The sequence below is a fragment of the Gracilinanus agilis genome, chromosome 5 (genome assembly GCF_016433145.1).
Source record: "Gracilinanus agilis isolate LMUSP501 chromosome 5, AgileGrace, whole genome shotgun sequence".
In the NCBI taxonomy this organism is placed as follows: domain Eukaryota; kingdom Metazoa; phylum Chordata; class Mammalia; order Didelphimorphia; family Didelphidae; genus Gracilinanus; species Gracilinanus agilis.
Window position 1 is genome coordinate 47,703,971 of NC_058134.1, and position 18,886 is coordinate 47,722,856.

At 38.7% G+C, this 18,886-nt stretch overlaps 2 pseudogenes; both read left to right on the forward strand.

Annotated features, from left to right (window-relative positions):
• Positions 1-11,392: 11,392 nt before the first annotated feature.
• Positions 11,393-14,754, forward strand: LOC123249788 (annotated as a pseudogene).
• A 239-nt stretch (positions 14,755-14,993) lies between these two features.
• Positions 14,994-16,771, forward strand: LOC123249789 (annotated as a pseudogene).
• The last annotated feature ends 2,115 nt before the right edge of the window (positions 16,772-18,886 follow it).

Below are 18,886 nucleotides of genomic sequence, written 5' to 3' on the forward strand. Positions count from 1 at the left end.
AAAGAAAAAAGAAAGAAAATAAAAAGAGGGGAATAATAAGGGAGGGGGTAGAAAGGGAAGGTAATCAAGGGAGGGGATAAGGGATACCACCTTAAAGCAAATCACTGGTTTAAAAGGAAATAGTTTAAGAAGAAGGGGTAGGAATAGGGGAGAATACAAAAATGTCAGCAAATGCACAACTGATAATTATAACTCTGCTATTTGCTTCCATTTTATGAGCGAGTTCATCCCATTCACATGCAGAGTGGATTAGAAACCAAAACCCTACCATGTGTTGTCTACAAGAAACACATATGAGGCGGGTGGACGTACACAAGTTTAAGGTTAAGGGCTTGAGCAAAATCTTTTGGGCATCAGATGAGAAATAGAAGGCAGGAGTGGCAATTGTGATTTCTGACAAAGCCAAAGTAAAAATAGATATGATTAAAAAAGACAGGGAAGGTCATTACTCCTGATTAAAGGCAGTATAAACAATGAGGAAATAACACTGCTCAATATGTATGCACCAAGTGGCATAGCATCCAAATTCATAAAGGAGAAACAGGCAGAGCTCAAGAAGGAAATAGATAGTAAAACCATAATAGTGGGAGATCTAAATATTCCTCTTTCAGATCTAGATAAATCAAACCAAAAAAATAAATAAGAAAGAGGTAAGGGAGGTGAATGAAGTCCTAGAAAAATTAGATTTAATTGATATGTGGAGAAAAATAAATAGGGACAAAAAGGAATACACCTTCTTTTTCAGCTGCACATGGTACATTCACAAAGTTTGACCATGTAATAGGGCATAGAAATATTGCAAACAAATGCAAAAGAGCAGAAATAATAAATGTAACCCTCTCAGATCATAATGCAATAAAAATAATTAGTAAGGGCACCTGGACAGGCAAATCAAAAACTAATTGGAAATTAAATAATATGAATCTCCAAAACCAATTAGTCAAAGAAGAAATCATAGAAACAAATCAACAATTTCATTGAAGAGAATGAGAATGATGAGACATCTTACCAAACTCTGTGGGATGCAGCCAAGGCAGTACTCAGGGGGAAATTTATATCCTTGAGTGCATATATTAACAAATTAAGGAGGGCAGAGATTAATGAATTGGGCATGCAACTCAAAAAATTAGAAAGCAAGCAAATTAAAAATCCCCATATGAAAACTAAATTAGAAATACTAAAAATCAAGTGAGAAATTAATAAAATTGAAAGTAAAAGAACTATTGAATTAATAAATGAGACTAGAAGTTGGTATTTTGAAAAGTTGTCCAACCTGTATGTAACCTTTGGAGGCCTTAATAAGCTAAATACTAATTGATTTTAAGGGTTTTTCATAGCTCCACTACCTCTGACTACTTGCTTTTGATTTGTGTGTAATAAAATATAAGGGTCCATTTGGTAACTAAGTAAAGTGCTTTAGCAATATTAGAAATATAATGGATGAGACATCGAATGTTGGTCTCATACAAGTGAAGGAGCGAAGGTATTCCTAGAGGGCATGATACTCCTGGATGACTCCCAAGAGAGTATTTCCTATGAAGACTACTGGCTTCTGGATCATATTTTGGACCCAAAGAGTATTTTTATCAGCAATACAGAAGTTTGTGTTTTGGAATTTGTTGAAACCTATCTCCTCCAAGGTTGAAAGATTTGCTAGATGTAAAAGAACTTGTATTTGTCACATAGCAACTCATGTGACCAATTGTACCTTCTTCTATTGATAATTAACAATTGCCTATACTGATTGTATTTCACTATTGATGATGATAAGACTTCCCTATTGCTGAATCTATTATTTTGTCACACTGTATTTTCTTGATCCTTCTACTTCAACAAATTGCCCTTATAGGACAACACATATTTTACCTCAAAAAAAAAAAAACTATACTAGTAAACTATATTGACCTGATATGCCTTTTGTAATATTTTGTGCCTTCTGTAAAAAAAATTTTTTATATTATTCTAGAAAGTATTATTGCTGCTATATAGCCATTACTTTATCTACCTCATTTGCACTCACACTACAGATCATGGCAAGTTAAAGAGGAAATTAATTTTATTTTTTGGCAAGTAGTCTCTATATTTTACCTCTGATTATGAAATGTATATATTTTTATATTTTTTCATTATTGTTTTTCTTCCTGCATGTGCAATACAGTATTTGATTTTTTCTTCTCTCTTTTTTTGTATTTGAAGCACATGTCACCAGTATTGAAAAGATTTTTTAACTGTTTGGATTTTTTCAATAGAATAACCTAAGATATCCCTTTGCCTAGCATATAAATGCATACCCAAAAAGCTTGGGACTATGGCAACCTGCCACTAGTTATTAAATATTATGAGACTTATACTCCATGAATATGTCAAATTCAAGAAAAAAGGGACCACAAAAGAGCACAGACTTAACATGTGAAATGCCACACGAGCACAAAAGATAAGAGACCAATCCAATCCTACAGCGATTGCACAAAGAGCACAAGGACTTGATGATGTGTGAGCCTGGAGGATGTGGCTGTTTAGCATGTGTTAAATGCAGGTTTTCCTTTTACCACACTCTCTATCAAGGACATAACATCGATTGTTCTGGCTCCATTATCCTGAAAAGCAAAGAAAATTTTCAAACCAGGGAATGCTATTTCCCATTTGTTTCAAGATCTAGTCTTTTTCTATTCTCTTTCATAATGTAACAACTTACTGTAGTCCAGACTGCTAAATTGGGTTAGTGAATAATTGTCATTGCAGGCTTATGGGACATGGATCTCTACAAGAACCTGTTATGATTTGTGAATGTCTTTTTTTCTAGAATTTTTCACGGTTTTGTCATTATATATTTCACTCAGAGGTTAATTTAATTTTTATTTTTAAAATTTCTTTGAATTCTTTGATATTTTTGATAATTGATTCATATGCCTCATGATTTGACCATATATCCCTATGTGATTCCTATGAGTATTCCTGTATCCTCCTCAGCAGGGAATGTATTTTTATTTTGTAATGAAAAGTTTTAAGTTCCTTTTCAGAAAAAAAAAAATTAAGGTAGCAAATTTACTGCCTTCCAGAATCCAGAGACTGAACTTCTTGCAGAAGATGCCGGTGCAGACCGCATGCTGCTCCAGGAGCTCCTGAGCAAACTGAATGTGCAGAATTGAACTTTGTGGGGTTGAATACATTTGTTTATATGTACTTTGCTGTACCAAAAGGGACTGTCCCCTAATTGGTTTTGTTCTTGATTCCCTTTTGTTTCCTTATCCCCAAGTTGTTGTATTTTCCCTACGTAAATATTGTATGTAGCTTAGCTAATTATGTTTAAATGATCCATTGGGGATGCACATCAGCTTGGGGCAGGGGAGAGGAAAGTAAGAACATGAATCATATAACCATGGAAAATTTTTCTAAAAAACATTTTTAATGCAAAAAATAAACAAATAAATAAATGGAAATGATCATTTAGGGAGACTGGTCTCGCAAAGGATCACAGGGGGTAATGTACAGGTGGAAAATTTGCCACACTTGAGCTACATTCCCAGCATCCTTTTAAGTATGTCCTCATTTGAGGTACAGAGGCTTGGGAAATAAATTTGGCTGAGACCCATGCTGTGAGGCTCTCTTTGGGTTTTGCTTTTTTGGTAAAATTGCTACAGGTGTAATTTATGTCTCTAGCTCTCTTTGCTCTGCTCACTTGAGTGAAAGAATCCTTTTCTTTTCCCTCTATTTTTATTATTAAAATCCTACACATTTTTAAATACTTGGAGTATTTATTCATTTTTACTCCTACCATATGAAAGTCATCCTATTCATCCTTCATTGGTAAAGATGATTAAATCCTCTTCAATTCCTGAAGATGTCTCAGTTTGCTGATTCAAGACAGCATTAAAAAACATGGATCTAATATCTGATTGAAGAAAATTAAAATTATGCATTGATCCTAAGAGCTCCCACTGTAATAACATATGTCACATTTATTCTCCAGTGCACTATAAGCCACAGAGTTAAAGAGGAGTGAACAAGCTTCAGTCAACTCCATGAGACCAAGTATAGCAGGAAGAGTGAATGACTTCTCACCCACATGGCCAGAACATTCATCCAAAAGACCATTTTCTTTCTGCTCAAGGTCAGACTCTTACTCATCCATATATAGTCAGAGAGGTGAATGACTCACTTAAATGGGAAGAAAGAATAAAGTGAGTGAAAGACAGGATTCTGTCCCATGACATTTGCATGGAACTCAATAGGCAATGTCTTTTTTGTTTTCTTTGAACTTTCATCATGACATTTTATTTTTTTAGAAAAAATTTTTCCATGGTTCCACGATTCATGTTCTTACTCTCTCCCCCTCCAATTCTACCCCCCCCATAGTCAATGCACATTTCCACTGGTTTCTTCATGTGTCATCAATCAAGACCTATTTCCATATTATTGATAGTTACACTGGGGTGGTCATTTAGAGTTTACTTCCCAAATCATGTCTGCATCAACCCATGTGTTCAAAGCAGTTGTTTTTCTTCTGTGTTTCCATTTCTGTAGTTCTTCCTCTGTATGTGGGTAACATTCTTTTCCATAAATCCCTCACAACTGTCCTAGGTCATTGCATTGCTGTTAGTAGAGAAGTCCATTACATTCAATTTTACCACACTGTATCGGTCTCTGTGTACAATGTTCTCTTGGTTCTTTGCTCCTTTCACTCTGCATCAATTCCTGAAGCAATAATGTCTTAATAAAGTATTCTCTCCTAAACCAGGGGAACAAGTGTTATTTATATTTATAAGGTTCTGTCTGGCTATGGGATATGTTCATTGTTTTTAAATACAACTCCCTCTTTGATAAGTTTTTTAGTTAACTGGAGTTTTTGTTAATTTTTTAAATTGTAGGGATCATCAAGAAACTGCTTAAGTAAAAAGCCATAACATATTTCTTTCTATCCCTTCATTATTTCCTTTCAAAGTAAAGTTTAGTTTATTCTGAATGGAAAGAAAAGAATATATCTAAGAATTCAAAGGGGCCTCTGGGATTTTTTCCTCTTATATTCTGGAAAATTCCAGAAAGCAAAGGTTCTGTCTTATCTGAACTTTGGCAAAAGCCTCCAGCTGGGTACTGAGTGATAAATAATATCTTATAATAAAAATCTTAAAGTTCTCTATATAAAACAAATTATGGCTATAAAGTATTGAAGGAAACTAAATTCTTTGCTAGGATCCTTCCTGTACCCAAATTGGCAACTTGATTGTTACAGCACAGCCACTGTAAGAGGCAGAAGTTTAAAAGTAAGTGTGTAAGCAGCTAGGAAAAGCCTCAGCTGGAGGTCATGGACACTCTGAATGGAATGTAGGGGAAGGAGGAAGTGGCTTGGGCCTGAGAAGGGCTCCATGGTGGTTGGCACAAACTGTTGCTGACCGTGGGAGATCTCAGAGCTTGGGGAGTTATATCCAGATTCCCTGGGATCCTGAGAGTGGTGAAGGCTTACAGCAGAGGACATCAGACCTACAGAGCAGCACCGAGTAGGGAAGTGGTTTGTGATCTGGTGGACAGCATTACAAACTCTCTCTCCCTACCTGGATACCTTGGATCGCCTGTTCTGGTGGAGTTGACTCCTGGCATCCTGAAACCATCCCTGGATTAGCCATGAGATCCCAAGTAAAGCCATCCTCAGGTCCTCAGCTAAGCTGACCAAACCTGGCTGGAACCAGGTTGGGAGGAACTTTTCCCTTGTGACTCCAGTACAGCTTTCTTTGGGCCCAGTCTTGTTTAGATCATAGGAGAGTATAGTCAAGTCCTTCCCCTGCCCCTGTGGTTTGCCCTTAGCTTTAAGTGTAGTAAAACCTATTCCCATCCTTAATCTTAGTTTGTCCTTGAATAAATGTGTTGCCTTAACTTATAAACTCCTGCCTTTATTTGCTGATTACCATAGGCCTAGTCTTGGTGCTTCAGAGTGACAGTTGGACCTAACAGCCAATTCAGTAACAGACACCCCTTTGCTGTTAAACTTTAGTCTCCCTACTTATTGGGCCCCTTCCTGTCATTTCTATCTCCCACACACCCACCTGTTTACTGTTTAAGGCACCTTTCCCTGGTTTCTCCCTTAACACCACCAATTATTTTATTAGTATTTTTAGTATGAAATAAATTTTTAGGTAGTTTAATTGACATGCCATTGAAGAGGTAAATTAGTTTAGGTAGAGTTGTTGTTTTTATTATATTGACTAAGTCTATCCATGAACAATTAAATTCACATTTAAGCGGTGGGAAAATCATTACTTGTGAACTCCCATTCCTTATAACCTGAATTGCAAACCCCACTTGATTTTTTACTTCTATTTGTCTTGGGGAAGAAGGCTTTTTTAATTTATAGTTCTCTAATGCTCTGAAGATAGAATTATCTGTCTTTGTCCATTTTAATGAAATCAATAGGCAACCTATTTCAACTCAATCAAGAACTCAAAGCACCCCTACTTAACACTTAAGAGAATTCACAAGTGTTATAAAAATTAGGACTCTTATGATACTACTATGCTTCTAGGGGACATTGGTTAGGGAAGCTGTGTCTTTGTATTCCCCTAGGTATCCGGTGACTGGGAACACCAACTCAGTCACCTTTGCTGGATGATATAATGCCCTATTCTCAATAACAGTGCCCAGGTAGAACCCTTAATGGTCTGGTGGATGGGTAACCCTTTCAGGTCCCACCTGGGTTTGGATTAATTATTAATATTGGGTTCTAATTAGCCTTGGATCACGTTTTCATCTGACTGTATTGCTCCCTCCCCAAGGGTCGTGATATAATGACCACTCAGGAAGGTACTTAATAAAACTTTATCTATCTTAAATAGGGAAAGGAATAATCAGGAATGGATTGGGGATAGGAGACCCTGTCACACTGATATCTATGATCAATAATCCCTCAGGATTGTAGGCTGTTGTTTCAGCAAAGCTGGAGCTAGTGTTTCACCCTCCTCTGGTTCAACTTGGCTACTGACAAACCAGAGAGGGCAATCTGCTCAGTTGGTACAGATATGGTGATTTCTCTCAGCCTCCTTGTTATCATTTTGTGATATCTCAGTCTTACAGCCTTCAGGAAATATTTACCCTTCACCTCACTCTGCTTTTTCACCTTCCCTCCTCCCAGTTACCACCTGGGTAATAGAAAAACTCAAGCTGATGCAAACTCAATGTTGTCTCTTCCAGACTCAACCTGAACAGCCAAAGAAATAAATGAATTGAAGGCACAGATGGCTTTCCTATTAGAGAGAGACTGACTCAAAGAAAGTATCCAAGAAGCTGAAACTAAGATACAAATTATTACTGATAAATTAGGAATCCCTTAAAGGAAACTCAGCTCTCCAATACTCAAGTTAATTACACATTGTCCACAGTGGAGACAAAGAAACATGACTCATTAATTTGATTCAAGTCTTTATAAAATGACCACCTTTGCCCAGAAAGAAAAGCTAGTCAAATGCAAATAAGCCAAATGAAAGAAAAGCTAAAGAAGAATGGAGCAGTAGATCAACAGAAGCAAGAGCTAGTAAACATCGGAGCAAAAAGAGGGCTTACCTCCCCAACTATTTCTTTCCCTGCTCCCTCTAGCTATTGAAATACTGACATTAGGACTGACTTCACTCTAACTTTCACCTTCACCTTTACTTTTCCTTCCTTTCTTGTTTAGGAACTAGATCAGGACATCTTGGAGGTTCCGATTGGTCTTTCCCCAACCTTTCCACCAAAGCCATATGGCTGAACTTTGAAGAACCATTCCTAGAGACCTATCCCATCCATTACACTTCTCCATTTAATCCAGCAATAGGAAAGGCAACATACAAGCTACTTAGAATGAGAGCCTACAGGCATCATTTAGCCACTCAAAGTTCAACATCATAAAACTAGCTCAACTGATATAGGAAAGTGAGCACCTCTACTACAATATGGAAAAGTCTTCTAGCTGCTGATAGCACCTGTCCTCTCACAACCCTGATCCTGAGGATAGAATCCAAAATTTGGAACCTTCCATAGATCAACAAAGGAATCATTCACACACCAAAATGATCACCTATCTGATCAAGAAGGTCATTAATAGCTCCTGTTTATCTACTGCTACTGACCTCAAATGGCTGTTTGATTGACTACTCTAGCAAAATCCTCCGTCTGATTAGCTGAACTGTTGAGTCCTACAAGGTCATGAGGCTCTACTAGTCTACATGAGTCCATAAATTGAGAACACAAGTTAGAAAGCCTTTTTTATAATAATCCAGAGTTGTAAGGTACCACTGAAGTTTTTTCAGTCAAGAAAAAGAAAGCTATGATAGAGACAAAAAGCTAATTTGAAAGTTGCCCCTTGGTTATTCTGGCAGGAGAGAACCTAATTATACAGCTAAGCTGCTTTTGTAAGAGCAACAGACCAGATAGAAAATAAGGTATCTGAACTATAAGGCAGGCTTCTATCTTACTGTGATTTTGTAATAATGAAAGTAAAATGATTAAATGTAATATTGATTTAAAAAAAAAAGGTTGGTCACCATCTATAAAATTAACTCAAGACAGTAGCTCTTAACAATTAAGTTGTTAATAAAAATGGAGCTATAGAAACAAAAGGGAAATGTAGAGAAGGGACAGAAAATATCACCTATCTAAAATAATATCCTGAGCCGAATCACGAAGTCCAAATCTTAAACTGCCTATGCCTGCAAAAAAAACCCCACAAATGCCTAGAAGGCACCAGAGTTCCTACTCAAGACCTTCTTCCACTGCAGCACCAACACAGAGAGAGAACATGCTCTGCAACCCGAAAGGTAAACACGCAAAATAAGATGTGGGGTAGGAGGAGCTTGGGGAGAATGAGCCTGGGAAGGGATTTTATCTACACAATTTTCTACATTTCCCACCAAACCCTGATTACAACATGGGAAATTAGAGAGGGAGAAAAGCAAGTACAAATAGCAAACTTAGCATCAAAATGATCAAGCTTAGGGAGCTTCCAGGCTCAAGTACTTGAGGGCAAGATAGTGGAATAAAGTAGGAAATTGCCTGACTCTCCCAAATTCTGTTCCAGATACCTTAAACAACACATCGAATTGAATTTTATAGCACCAGAAATAATGAAAAGTCAAGGATAAAGCAGTTATTCAACCTAAGATAAATTGAGAGGATATTAGTATAGTAGTCTGGCCTGGATCAAAGTGCTATTACTGTCATGGCAACAAACACCAAAAGCCTTGGTGGCAGCTATGTCAGGAACTTTGACACTATGAATTGAGGGTGGGTGGCCCAACAGGGTAAGACTAGAGGGAGACCCCACTGTGGGCACTGCATATAAAGCCAGGGAACGTTATTCCCAAGGAAAAACAAACACACTAACAAATGCAATTGCAGAGGAGCAGGATCCTTGCTGGTTGTAGTCATGCAGGGGGAGTAGAGTTCTTATATTTGGTGCCAGGGCAGAGGGGTAAAATGAAGACTGCATCAGAAAGGAGGCCAGCCACTGATGCCTTCTGTAGGGGGTAAAAGTATTTGCAGTGGTGGCTGTGGAGAGGAAGATTCTGATTGTGGCTCAAGAATGGAGAGGAGTACTTGAGATCTCTAGTAAACCAAGGCATATGCCAGAGGAGCAGTGACCACATCTGGCCTTGGATCATAGCCCATTGGAGGATCCAAAATTTCAAATATCCAGAGAGAGCTCTGAAGAAACATGAAAATCTGAAGCCTGAGACATTATCCCCCTCCTCCCCTATCATACACACTTGAAGAGCAGAATCTGACCCTAACGAAGTTAATAGCCAAGAAATATAGACTACTTAAACTAGATAAATTACAGAAAAGATACTGACCACAGAGGATTACTATGGTAATAGAGAAGATCCGAGTTCAAAATCTAAAGACAAAGAAGTCAAACAGCTACTTCACAAAGCTTCAAAGAAAAATATTGAGTGATCACAGTCCAAAAAGAGCTTTTGGAAGAGCTTTTGGAAAGACTTTGAAAGTTGAAAACAATTGGTTTTCTCTCTCCTCATTTGATTTTTAAAGACTTATTTAGCTCCATAGGTGATCACAGAATCTTTTCAGAGAGATCACGTTCAGAAAGAGCTAGAACTGGCTATGATAGGAGAAATATTGAGAGCTATTTGCATGGTTACCTCAAAAGCAGAACCAGGTCCCAATTTCTTAACTGATCCTACTGTTGAGATTTGCAAGATTAAAACATTAAAATTAAAACATAACATTGAAAATTGTTAAATTAATCCTTTTACTGTACTACCTAAGTCCTGAATTGGATTAAAATCCATGTGCTTAGGAATAGAGAAGTTCAGGCCCCAAGTGGGGGCTGGATAGGGGAAGGGAGTGGGAAGTCTACCTTTAGAACCAATAAAATGTCTGTTTTTGCACCCAGGAATTGCATTTGCCTTTCTTCAGGAGGAAAAGAATAAACATCTGGTCTCTTTTACCTTTCTGACTGCAGGTTTTATTTATTTAAGTGAGTGGGGTATTTGTGCTTATTTTTATCTCACACAACTAGATTTTAACTCTTTAACTAGCCAATGATGAACAAGGAGAAGGGCTGATTAGTTAGGGACTAGGATAAAAGGAGCTGCATGTTCCCAAACTTTGTATTTGCTTGCTGGTTATAACACCTGTATCATGAGTATCCATCTTCATGAAGATGAAATAAAATAACCTTTGCCACATTAATGACAACTGAGTTTAAGATTTATTTAGAGGAGGTGATCATTCCTCTCAATTGGGGGCTTATCTGGGATTCCAGGGGCCTTGGGACCCTCTGGGCTCCAACATACATCAGCTAAATTATTTTCAGTGTCCAAATGGCTATTGGAGTCCAGGTATCCTGACTCCTGATGAGCCCAGAAGGACTTGGCAGAAGTGTAGCAAACACTGAAGGAAGAAAGGTGAGCTTGCTTTTAAAGTTTGATTTGTCTGAGGTAACTACATAAATCTGTGCACAGGGACCCCGGTAAGAAAAAATTATTAAGTAATAATTGGGCCATCAAAGTCCAAAACTACCCATAAGTAGCTACCTATAAGTAGAGTCACAGTGATGGGAAACAGTGAATTCTGAGAGACAGTAAAGGGAAGAAATCCTCTCCCCAGGGTCCCAGAATATAGCCCTTTAGGGAGTCATTTGAGTAATTGGGACAAATTGAAAACATACAGGGAAAAGTACAAAAAGAAAATGATTAAATATTGTTGTCTAGTGTGGACCAAGCCCCTAAAAGGAGCTAATTTTTTGGCCAAAGTTCAGTCTTCCAAGGATGAGACAGATCAGTTTTTAAATTTGTATGTTAATGATAAAAAGCTTTACAATGCTGAGGAAGGAGAATATGCCAGGCTATGGTTACCTATACTGAACTCTTCCACCTCAGGGATAAGGAGTCTGAAAACTCAGGAACATATGAAGATTGTGGAAGAATATGCCAAAATAGACCTGGCTAAATGTACACTGAAAGTTCAGAAACTAAAGGAAGAATCAGCCTTAGGAAGGTTAATGGAACAAGTGAATTCTCCAAAGCATCAGTGAGGAGCAGAAGAACCAAATTCTCAGATGGAGAGAGAACATAACAGTGAAGATGCTGATAAATATGCAGATGACATTGATATGCCTGGGCAGAATTTTGACTCTAAGATATGAATTACAGTCCAGAATCTTGGGATTCAAGAAGACATTGCAAAATATTTGTGGAATTTAGATCCCAATTCTGCCTAATATGATCCCAAAACATGGGAAATTTGAGACAACCTCTATACCAGTAATGGGCAAACTTTTTAAAGAGGGGGCCAAAGGAAAGGAAACCAGCTTGTTTCAACAATTGACTTAAAGACATCAGTATCATGATTTTTTAAGATTTAATGTTTATTTTAAAAGATTAATATTTAATTTTATTTTAGCTACAGTTCAGAATCCTCTACCTTCTTTTCCCTGCTCCATGTAAGCTTAAAAATTAATATACAATATCTCCAAGTATTATATTTAATAAGATTTATTAATAATAACTTGAAGTAAAGTAAAATAAAAAGGCAGAGTAAAGAGGGAGCTAACCCAGCCACAGTCAAGAGAGAAGAGAGGGGAAAGGCAGGGTTACAGCCAACTTATAAACAAAACATGAGGATACAATGTGGGGGAGAGAGAATGAGAAAAAATTCTGGGAGATGAAGTCTTTAGGGAACAACATTCTAATTACACATTCACCCACTGAAAAGGCAAGAAAAACCTTATTACCTGTATGTATATCTACCAAAATAACTTCCTATATTAACCATATTCAAAAAAAAAAAGGAAGGAAGGAAGAAAAAAGAAAGAAATGCTTCTTGGTACATACAGTGAGTCTATTGGCTCTCTCAACGAGGAGGGCATGTTTCCTCATGATTCTCTGAACCCACCAGCTGATGAAATCATTCCCACACTCTGTTGACAGCCTGGGAGATTCCATTAATGAAGCTAATCTCAAAAATCACTTGGAGGGGGCAGCTGAGTGGCTCAGTGGATTGAGAACCAGGCTATGAGATCAGAGGTCCTGGGTTCAAATCTGGCCTCAGACACTACCGAGCTATGTGACCCTGGGCAAGCCACTGAACCCCAATTGCCTAGCCCTTACCTCTCTTTCTGCTTTAGAACCACAGTATTGATTCTAAGATGGAAGGTAAGGGTTTAAAAAAAAAAGAAAGAAAGAAATCACTTGGAGCAGTTCAGGGAAAAGGTAACAGTTCCACGGAGACAACACTGAGCTTTCATCCAGTTTGCTGCCAGACAAGCTGCAGAGATGGCTGCTGAGAAGTCCTTCAACAAACTTGTAAAAGGGGAGAAGGCTTCTTGTGAAATGGGCAAGCTCACAGGTTCAAACATAGGCTTACAGGAAAATCCTCCCCACTGAGGGACTTTGAAATCCACCATGGATTGAACCTGCAACTTTACTACTATTAGAGGATTACCAACAGCTCATCCCCCCAAATCTGAACCTCTCCCATCCCCTTTTCTAAAATATCTACTAAAATTATGTCAAAATAAAATAAAATATAATAGAGCTGCTTCTGGTTTCCAGACCATCAAAAGCCTGTAGAAATCAAGCCAAGCCATCATATTTACAGAGAAACTGGGAAAGAACTGTTAACTGAAAGACATTGGTGGTGAGCTTCTATTCTTCTTTTTTAGAAACTCCGAAACACAGTTTAAGTAAAGGAGCTTACTACCTAGTGTTCAAAGCGACTTTACCAAAGTTCACACTTGACTACGTGTGAACTCCTGTGGTCTCTTATTACCTCCAGGATCCAGTATAAAAAGAGGCATTTGGGAGTTCCAGTTTAGAGCTGTCTGGGGCTTCTGAGCTAAGCATGAGATCCAAGGGAATACAATGAGGATGAAGATCCAGCAGCAGGAAGGAGGAAGAAGAAAAGTTACTATGCCAAACTCCCGCAACAAGAAAGTGAGCATGAAAGGGAGCTGGCTGAAGTATAGGGACCGTGCCAAGGAGCGGAGAGATGGTGAAAACAAGGATTATGAGGAAACAGAGTTGATTAGTACCACTGCTAACTACAGGGCTGTGGGACCTACTGTTGAGACTGAGATCTGCAGGAGAGAAGCAGCGGCAGCTGATTCAAGAGTCCAAGTTTTTGGGTGGTGACATGGAACAAACTCATTTGGTCAAAGGCTTAGATTTTGCCCTTCCTCAGAAGGTTCGAGCTGAGATTGCCAGCAAAGAGAAAGAAGAGGAGGAGATGATGGAAAAACCTCAGAAGGAAACCAAGAAAGATGAAGATCCTGAGAATAAGATTGAGTTTAAAACTCATCTGGGCCACAACATTTACTGTACGCTCTTCAAGAACAAAGCTTATGAATGAAATGAGCTGTTTTTCCCAGGTCGCATGGTCTATGTAGTAGATCTGGATGATGAATATGCAGACACAGATATCCCCACTACGCTCATCCGAAGCAAAGCTGATTGTCCTACCATGGAGGCCCAGACAGCCCTAACCACAAATGATCTTGTCATCAGCAAGTTGACACAGATCCTTTCCTACTGGCAGCAAGGCACCCGGAACAAGAAACTGAAGAAAAAGGACAAAGGAAAGCTGGATGAGAAGAAACCTCCAGAGGCTGATATGAATATTTTTGAAGACATTGGAGATTATGTACCATCAACAACTAAGGTTCCAAGGGAAAAAGAACGAGAACAATATCGTGAAAGGGAGCGAGAAAGAGAGCGGGACTGGGAAAGGGAAGAGGAAAAGAAGCAACACAGCTATTTTGAGAAACCCAAATTTGATGATGAACCCATTGACATGGACAAAGGTCCTGGATCTACCAAGGAGTTGATAAAGTCCATCAATGAAAAATTTGCTGGTTCTACTGGTTGGGAAGGTGGTGAATCACTGAAGAAACCAGAAGATAAGAAGCAGCTGGGAGATTTCTTTGGCATGTCCAACAGTTATGCAGAGTGTTACCCAGCAACAATGGATGACATGGCTGTGGACAGTGATGAAGAGGTGGATTATAGAAAAATGGACCAGGGGAACAAGAAGGGACCACTGGGTCGATGGGACTTTGACACCGAGGCTTTGCCCAAAGCTGCATACCAGTATGGCATTAAGATGTCAGAAGGGCGGAAAACCAGACGCTTCAAAGAAACAAATGACAAGACAGAGCTTGACCAACAGTGGAAAAAGATCAGTGCAATTATTGAGAAAAGAAAGAAAATGGAGGATGACAGGGTTGAGGTTAAAAGACCAAAATATTAGTCCAGCACTCTAGTTCCTAGAAGATTACTTATTGTGTAAATGGAATTAGCTCATCCTCATTCATTCTTTAGCCACCAGGAATAATGTCATCCCACCCAACTTAGTGGGGAGGAGATTAGTTACCTACCCGGGACAATAAGTAACAAATCAAGAACAAGGGACTGCCCTTAGGGCAATCCAAAATAGTGTTTAGGCTGTCATTTGTCCACTTGAAATTAGAGGTGGATACAGGAAGTGATGAAAGATGCTATCCTTCAAGTATGATGGTAACTTCCTGGGAAGTCAGTAAGCGCTTTGAACTTGGCTCTGAAGGATCTCTGCTAAGACCTCAGGTGGCTTCCCTCCGAATTGTCACGTGGATAAGTTAGGCTGACTTCCTTTCCCCTCCCTTGGCGTTTCTAGAGTCTCTACCCACAAGGAGGCTAGTAGCCTTGTTTAATTAACCTCTAAATTCTCACCCGTTTCAGACCTCTTGTGGTCCAAGCCAGAGTTTCTCTCTATTTCCCTACCTTCAACCTTCCTAATTGTAAATAAACTTCTATAAAAGGCATCTTGACTTGAGTCTATTTTAAATATGGAATCAAACTAATCTGATTCCTGGTGACCATCATACCTTAATTAAATATCTAAATTCCCCTCTTACACTATCTGGAGATTTCCCAATGTAAAATTGGAATTTGGGAGATGCCACCTAAAAGCATATATATATTTTTTTCCTATGGACACGTGGGAACTATCAAACTACATTTCCCGTGGTCCAACAGGTTTCAGGTTCCTTGGGTGCCAACTTCTTCTTGCCTGGTGGGGACCACCTGGTGTTACTTAACGTTTATACACAGTGGGTAGAGAGCGGCTATTCTTCCCAGTGGTGCTATGAGAACTTTGTGCAGCTGCGCTCTTTGCGCCGAGCGCAAGACGTTCGAGAACAGCTGGAGGGGCTCCTGGAAAGGGTAGAAGTTGGGCTCAGCTCCTGCCAGGGAGACTATACGCAAGTCCGAAAGGCCATCACTACCGGCTACTTCTACTGCACGGCATGGCTAACCCAAAGTGGGTACCGCACAGTGAAACAACAGACCGTCTTCATCCACCCTGACTCCTTTCTTTTTGAGGAGCAGCCACGTTGGCTTCTCTACCATGAACTTGTCTTGACAACCAAGGAGTTTATGAGACAGGTGCTAAAAGTGCTTGGCTCCTTGAGGTAGCTCCCCACTACTACAAAGCCAGGGAGCTAGAAGATCCAAATGCCAAGAAAATGCCCAAGAAAGTTGGCAAGACTCGAGGGGAACTGGGTTAAGGGAATGAACAACTATCTTTTCTTTCCTTAGCCTTTCTCATTTCCTTTGTACAGGTTTTTGCTGATTTTTAAAAATAACTCCTATTTATTAAAGATATTTTGGGAAGAAAAAAACACAATAAGGGTTTAAGGAATGGCTTGAAGGCAGCTTTGGATAAGACTGATCAACAGTATCTTAATGAAATGGTTGGTAGTCAAGAACCAGGAGAAAAGACCACACAGAATGACCTGAAAGTCCATGAAGAAAACACCACTATTGAAGAATTAGAGGCACTGGGAAAATCCTTAGGAAAGGGGGATGATTGTGAAGACATGAATATCATAATCAAAGTCCTTAAGTTTCTCCTTGGAGTTTGGGCTAAGGAACTCAATGCTAGAGAAGATCATGTAAAACAGTGTTCAGGGCAAACTGAACAGTGCCACCCAAAAACAGACAGAATCCTATCTGAGGCCACTCTTCAGAAAACTACAGAAAAGGACTCTTCCTGCAGATATCAAAGAATCAATTACAGAATTATCAAATTCTTGTTGCAGAGAGAATATGTGAAGGCCAATGAGGCTTATCTTCAGATGGTTGGTATCCATACCAGAACCGGTTGGGAAAAGATTTTTTCCAAACATGTTGCACATGTTCTAAATGATGAGACTCAAAGACAATATATTCAGGGCTTTAAAAGATTAATGACCATTTGTCAGAAGCACTTCTCAATAGACCCCTCAAAATGTGTGGAGTACAATGCACTCTGACAACTCTTCTCTATGGAGCTATAAGGCACATAAGACCTGTGGCCTTTTGGGGAACCGGTACCAGGAATGAAGAAGACAAAGAATCAAGTTTTGGGGTCAGCTGTTTTCTATCTAATTTATTTCTTGATTTCTTTGGAGAATTCTGTTTGGTTCTTGCATCAAATTTGATAACAGACCTAATGCAAATATTAATAATATGGAAATAGGTCTTATTCAATGACATATGTAAAACCTAGTGGAATTACTTATTGCCTGGGGAAGTGAGGGAAGGGAAAGAACATGAAACATAACCATGGAAAAATAATCTAAATCAATTAAATAAAATATTTCAATTAAAAAAATTGATAGCAGACTCTTGATTGTTGTATCCTATTTTTGATTTTTTGTAGTCTCAAAAATCAAGTCCAAGGCTTTTGCTCCCACACTTTGCATATACAGACAACAATCACTGAGGGGTTCCTATTGGACTTTTTCTCCTCAGAGATGGAAGTTGGTAAATGATTAGAAGGAAACAGTTGAGATTGGTTTGTAATTATTTCTATAAAATAGGATCATATTCATCTTTACATAAATCTCATAGGGGGAAAAAAGCCTTTTTTCTTCTTCAATGCCCACCCCCAAATCAACATCCTTTAATGACGTCTGAATTCCTCAAAGTTGTCTGATTTTTCTGGATTCCATTAAAGGTGTTGCTTTTAAGTTTGTGACTCATTTGCTTTTTTTGGTTTCTGATCTTGTTTTTTTTTTCCAATTTTTTGAATTCTTATCACCACTATTACCCTCCCACATAAACTTTTGGTGATAGTAAAACAAGAGAGACTATTGCTATGAAAGTAGCCTATTAATGAGGGTGCCTCAGTTTGGGGGGGGGGGGGTTCTTTTTATAAGAAGATGGTGGCCTATGCCTTCCCACTACTGAGAGCCCTTTCCTTCTTGATCTCTGCCCCACTCCAACATACTTGTCCCAGTTGAATGGCAGAATAACTATGCATAGGAATTTGTGGAATGGTGCCATATTGGGAATCTTGAAAGTGAAAAACACTTTTTTCTCAGGGCATAGTCTAAGAGTGTCCAGCTGTCCAGAATGAGAGAGCCAACACTAGTCTCCTGAGGGTCACTATGGGCACACTGTTATGGCAACTGTTTTTCATCACATACTCTCTGCTGCTACATTTGCTAGATTACAACCACAAATTAGTGCTCTAATGGTTAATAGTAGCTTCAAAATCTTTTTTGAAAAGTAAAATAAATTCTGGTGGGGTGACAAGGGGGAACAACAAGCATGCCTAAGTAACAGCAAAAGTTATAGCATGAGCTGGGACCACATTCTGCATTTTGAAATTTGTTTTTTAAAGTTTCACTAAAATATTGGATTATTGAAGGGCCGCCTGTTTTTTTTTTTTTTTTTTTTTTTTTTATTTTGTTTCTACCAAAGACTTTGTGACATTTTATAGGATATGCTTATACTAATCAATTTGTTGCTTGTGATGTGTACTTAATTTAACTGCTGTTTCCTTTTGTTTAGTCTCTTCTCTGTCCTAAAACACCAGCTTTGAAACTGTCAGCCTTTTCTTACTTTCTCTTCACCAAGTGTCCATTGCTTAGTTAGGCCATGCACTTAGCCATATGGAACACAGAAGGTCGCCTTTTTTGAATGTTGTTGCTAATCTAAAATTCATTCACTGCACTTCCTTCAGAGAAGCTCAAAATCAACTGCACTTAGTTGGGTCCCCTGACTCTTGCCCTTCATAGTCCTGGCCTGTTAACTTGCCAAGAATGGGCCCCGAAAGGCTAAGGTCTTTCCAGCTCTATTATGTGGTTCTATGGTTCATTTAAGATTGTTTTAAACCTTAAAAATCTTCCAGGCAAGACAAAGAGGGTGATGTGAATCAAGAAGGGGTTTTAGATGCCCATTTTTGTTTTATTTGTGTAGGTTTCTGCCCTCACAACTCAGGAAAACTAAAAGTAGGTGGTATTTATTATCTCTTCCTCTTTGCATTTGAACCAACAGACATTGAGATAGTGTAATTATTGTAGGCCCTGGGCCAAGAAAAGTTTATGTTATTTAACTAGATGGGTCTTCAACTTCCATTTCTCTATGTGTGTTCATGTACG